Consider the following 6,000-nt stretch of genomic DNA (forward strand, 5'->3'; position numbering starts at 1 on the left):
CACGAGATGGTGGTGCTCTCATGCTGACGCCAGCTTCAGTCTGAATGATCCAGAAACAAGGTGGGGCTTTCATCGTTTGGGGAAAAAAAATGTTCTAAACCAATGAAAAGTGTTATTTTTAGGTCATATGACCAAGCCTTCCATCTTTAGGAAACCAAAAGTAAAATGAACCAATGAAAAGTTTTATAAACAAGTCACATGACTTGTTATGCGGCATAGGGCTACAAAAAGCGTAGAAAATCCGTTGGCACGTGAGGCGGCGTCAGTAGCGGACCGATGTGCGAATAGGCCGAAGGCAGCACAACGGGCCGAGATCCGGATGGTACCGAGGTGGTGTCCAGCTAATTGCCGCACTGGTGTGGCCATCCTACAATGCTGCGCCGAAAGACGGCGTGTCCAGCTGAATTGCGGTCACTGTTGCGGTACAGTGACTCGAACGCGCCGAGATCCGGATGGCACCGAGGTGGTGTCCAGCAAATTGCCGCACTGGTGTGGCCATCCTACAATGCTGCGCCGAAAGACGGCGTGTCCAGCTGAATTGCGGTCACTGTTGCGGTACAGTGACTCGAACGCGCCGAGATCCGGATGGCACCGAGGTGGTGTCCAGCAAATTGCCGCACTGGTGTGGCATCCTACAATGCTGCGCCGAAAGACAGCGTGTCCAGCTGAGTTGCGGTCACTGTTGCGGTACAGTGAGTCGAACGCGCCGAGATCTGGATGGCCCCGATGTTGTGTCCAGCAAGTTGCCGCACTGGTGTGGCCATCCTACAATGCTGCGCCGAAAGTCGGCGTGGGGTGCCCCGTTGGCTTATGAGGTGATGTCAGTAGTGGACCGATGTGTGAATAGGTCGGAACCAGCACAAGGCACCAAGATCCGAATGGCAAGTCCTGGATGTTGAGTGCCTCAGTTGAGATTTCTGAGCAGTGCTTGTAAGACTGTCTGAAGCTTATTTGCACCTGCTGCAGCTTCACTAGGTCCGGCGGAACTTTTTGCCTTTTCCTTTCTGCTTCTTTTCCTACAATGCGTTTCATCTGAAGACACGACCAGGTCCCTGAATGTGTGCAGGGGGACGCTATTGATTGAATGAACGCGCCGAGATCTGGATGGCACCGAGGTGGTGTCCAGCAAATTGCCGCACTGGTGTGGCCATCCTACAATGCTGCGCCGAAAGTCGGCGTGGGGTGCCCCGTTGGTTTATGAGGTGATGTCAGTAGTGGACCGATGTGTGAATAGGTCGGAACCAGCACAAGGCGCCCTGCACTGTTGAGCCTTTTTGAATGCCTGTTTTTTGTTGTTTCCCCTCCATCAAAAACAAAACAAAAATACAAGGCGCCAAGATCCGAATGGCAAGTCCTGGATGTTGAGTGCCTCAGTTGAGAGTTCTGAGCAGTGCTTGTAAGACTGTCTGAAGCTTATTTGCACCTGCTGCAGCTTCACTAGGTCCGGCGGAACTTTTTTCCTTTTCCTTTCTGCTTCTTTTCCTACAATGCGTTTCATCTGAAGACACGACCAGGTCCCTGAATGTGTGCAGGGGGACGCTATTGATTGAATGAAAATGGCGGCTTGACACAAAGCTGACTCAAGCGTTACTGTTGGTGCTATACAGACAAAAATTGGTTTTCAGTTTGTACATTCTTCAGGTTTTTTTTTTCCATCCAAGTCTGATTGAGAGTTTGTAGAAAAATGGCTTCAGATTTTCCACATACTACTTTTCAACATTCTTCCTAAATGTAACAATGTGAAACTCACTAGGAGAACGGCTGTTTCTGTTTCCTTTCAAAATGCTGCCACCAATATTTTCTGAATGGAAGACACCATCTTGTAGCATAAAGGGCCGAAAGGGGTTCTGGTCTGGCCGATGGTTGGTGGAGACATTTTGACTATATCTTGGACCTGCCCGGCCTCGCCCAAAATGGCGCCGGTATAAATGGGACTCGTAACTCTTTGCCCGCAAATGTATATCTAGAAAATGTTATTGTAAGTGGCCCTGTCGTATTTTAATTACAAAATGTACGTCCACCGATTCCGCAACTGTTAGACACCTTTGTTCTTGTCACCTAATGGCCCGCTCGTTACGTTCCTCTACAGTGTAAATGTCTCCTCATCATATACGATTTCAGTTTGCTCCGTGGCCGGCCCACGTGGTTATAGGCCCGTATTTGTATACTGACATTTTCACAATAAAGGTTTTTAAAACAAAACACGGTAGTAGTATTTTCATTTGTAAAGTTTTTACTTTTAGTGACTGTTTTCGAATCAGTAAAAGGCAAGTGAAATAAAGCAGTCCAATTACATGACGGATAAAAGGTATAATATGTAGGAACGCAGTAAAGATAAATGGTCAAGGGCAGTTGTGTTTTTCATGTCTGCAACATAAAGTGATCGATAAGAATCTGATAATCAGGCGTATCGGCGACTAAGACAGCAGGCCGAATCTCTTTTACTCAAGGGCTCCGTCATGGAAGGAAGAAACGCCCTTTTTCTCGAAAAAGGAATATATTTTACTTGCAAGACAGTTGTAAATTTTCCGGGAAAGTACATTAGCCTGGAATATTATAACATATGTTTGAAAAAAAAATATTGTTCGAAAATAATAAAAAGCGTAATTTTTAGGTCATATGACCAAGCTTTTCATCATTAAATTAACAAAAGTAAAATGAACCAATGAAAAGTTTTATTAACAAGTCACATGACCTGTTATGCTTACGTTACGCGCTGCGCGCCGCGCCTCGGATCACTTCCGGGTGCGCTAACGCGGCGTGTCATAAAACGCATTACGCGACAACGTAGGTCAAGAATATAGTCTAAATGTCTCCACCAACCAGCGTTCAGAACACAACCCCTTTCAGCAGTCCAAAAAGTTCTGTTAAATGACAACAGAGGGGACAGGCAACAAGAACCATCAGTCAAAGAGGGGAGGGCAAGTTCTTCTCTTCCGGGTCATGTTGGGGCGCTACCGGAACTGATCGAATTGGTAGTCTACAGTGTTTCTGGATGTTTCAGACTAAAGCTGGCGTCAGCATGAGACCACTACCATCTCGTAGCTCCGTCGTGGCCATTCCACGAGCAATCATGGCAGCCGCTCCCCACCAGAAGCCTGCGGGAGTCGGAGGCCCCCAAGACTTTTGTAGAATCTTCACGGCTGAGGGGACGCTTTTCGAGAATGGGACCCAAGCCCTAGCAGACAAGCGTCCGAGTTCCAAGGTGTCCCAGGGCCATTTTAGTGGACCAGGCCCAAAACCGAAGAGCCGGCCGCCATTTTGAGAGTCCTGTGGCAGCCGCCTATCGCTGCACCGCAAGAGCGGGCGCATCTCAACTACATGGTGAGCGAGACGCTGTAGTCGCAAGAGCGGGCGGTAAACAGCTGAATGGCGGAAGAGGCACAGTGTAGCAAAAGCGGGCGGAATGGCAACTAAAACGATAAAGGGGCGCCCCACTACAGCTTGTCTTCAGGTCAAACGGATTGTGGGACAAGGTCCAGAATTGAAGAGTCATCAAAAGGCAAAAAGTTCCGCCGGACCCCGGGAGCCGGCCGCCTATGTCGGGGGCGATCTCAGGCTACACCAGTGCTATAAGACTTGGGGAGGGTGTCGGAGCCAAGCGTCTTCTCCGAGTCCATGGCCATCACACCGCCCCTCAGGGGCCTCCGTCAAGCTGTTTAGGAAGGTAACATATCACATTGTTTTCTAATGCAGTCAGGTCCACAAACGACACTCACTTACTTTGAGAATAGTGAAGCTGCAGTAGGTGGAAATAAGCTTCAGACAGTGTTACAAGCACTGCTCAGAACTCTTAACTATGGCACCCAACATCCAGAACTTATGCTATTTGAGAATGGTAGTGACATCGAAGCATCTCAGGGACCAAAACCATTAACGTACTTTCACGTATGAAAATCTTACTTGGGGAGGGGGCAGGAGCGAAGCGCCCCCTCCCAGTCAGCGCCACCACACCGTATGTTGAAAATCTGAAGCCATCGTTCTACAAAGTCAACCAAACTTGGATTGAAAAATCTAGAAAAATGTACAAACTGAAAACCAGTTTTGGTCTGCATAGCATCAGTAACAACGCTTGAGTCAGCTTTGTGTCAAGCCGCCATTTTGATTCAACAAAGCACAGGCATTGAAAAAGGCTGAAATTCAGAACTCTAAACTATGGCACCCAACATCCAGGAGCTTGCTATCCGGATCTTGGAGCCTTGTGCTGTTTTCGATCTATTCACACATCGGTCCACTACTGACATCATCTTATAAACCAACGTTATGTAAATAGTTTTTTAATAAAATGTTTTACCCTGTTTCTTTGCTGGTGTGTTGTCTATATTTTTAATATTTGCATAGGGTTTGTCGTTATTTTGTGCGGGATGGGTGATGGAGCCGAGCTGTCTTGCAGCCCTCATGGTGTGGAGCTCAGTTCATCTCACTATTTTCGTATTTCTCAAGAAGGGTTGTTCCTAATATTTCTATTTTAGCGAGGTCAAAAAGAGATCCAATTAGTGGCCTACTGATTTTGCTCGATTACTTTTATTTTTTTACACGATTTTTCACTATCTGCAAAGACTAAACAGAGTATTGCGACTTTGTGCTTGTTTGTAAATAGAGAATGATCCAAAGAGAACCAATTCTAAAACAGTAAATGCTTGGACAACAATCAATCAAATGGAGAGACAAGGAGGCACGACGGATTACAACGGGGGTAAAGGCCTGCGTTAACTACCCTTCAGTATCTGCAAAGAGAGAGTACTACTAAGGCAAAAGAGGGGAGGGGGGGGGGTGCAGCGTTCAAAGCACATCAGCGTGCATAAATACGAAAATGTTTTTATCTATCACGTACTTGACATTTTAAAGCTTTTCATATTTGCTTTTAAAAAACCAATGAAATTCACAGAAAAAACCATAGGTTATAGTGGATATATAGTTAGGAATTTGCATTTACAAAACCTTGAAAATTCAATGAAAAAACCATAGGTTATAGGCCATATATAGTTAGGAATTAGCATTTACAAAACCTTATTTTACTCGCATAAAACCATTGAAATTCCATATATAGTTAGAAGCGCTAACTATATATCGCGCACCCGCAATCCACTGCTGATGATGTCACATATTACATCATTCATGACATGGTCAGTGACATCACTGATGACATCACTGATGACATCTCAAATGACATCACTGATGACAACTCAAATGATATCAATGATGACATCTCAAATGACATCACTGATGACATCACTGATGACAACTCAAATGACATCACTGATGACATCTCATTTGTCATCACTGATCACATCACTCATGTGATAATACAATGAACCTCTTCAGACTCTAATATAACCTTACATACACTCAGTATAAACAGACACTCACAGACTGTCACTCATCCATGGAGTTACTCACACACCTAGTCAGTCATGCAAAGAATCAATCACACCTCCATTTCCTCAACTATACAGTTATACACATCTTACTTATTCAAACATATAATAACACATATTTACTCTCTTATATAATCCCTGATACAAGCTCACAGTGATCGATACAGCCACTCACACATTCACTGGCTCTTATGTTCAGTTATTTATATATCTCAACTCTCACATGTATTGTGTTTTACATACGTACTTACTTGCACATGTAGCAATGAGAAATCCATTCACTCACCAACACACCCATGCACAGTCAACCGCCCATATAGCTGTTTCCACATGCACTCTTGAACTCATACTCCTAGTGAATCAACTGCTTACACATCTATGCACAGAGTCACGCACCTCCCAGCCACCCACACACACACTCAGCCTCCCATTCAAATACTTGGGCAACCAATCAATAACCCATATGGCCACTCTTATAGCTACTGATCAACACATGCAGCAGCTTACACAACAACAAACATACTGATGCACGAATTAAGACAGTTTAGTCACTAACCCATGTACTCAGTGAGACACATTTAATCACTCACTCATACAGTCAGTCATGCACCTACTAAATTCT

This window comes from Lissotriton vulgaris, chromosome 6 (genome assembly GCF_964263255.1).
Source record: "Lissotriton vulgaris chromosome 6, aLisVul1.2, whole genome shotgun sequence".
Classification (NCBI taxonomy): Eukaryota; Metazoa; Chordata; class Amphibia; order Caudata; family Salamandridae; genus Lissotriton; species Lissotriton vulgaris.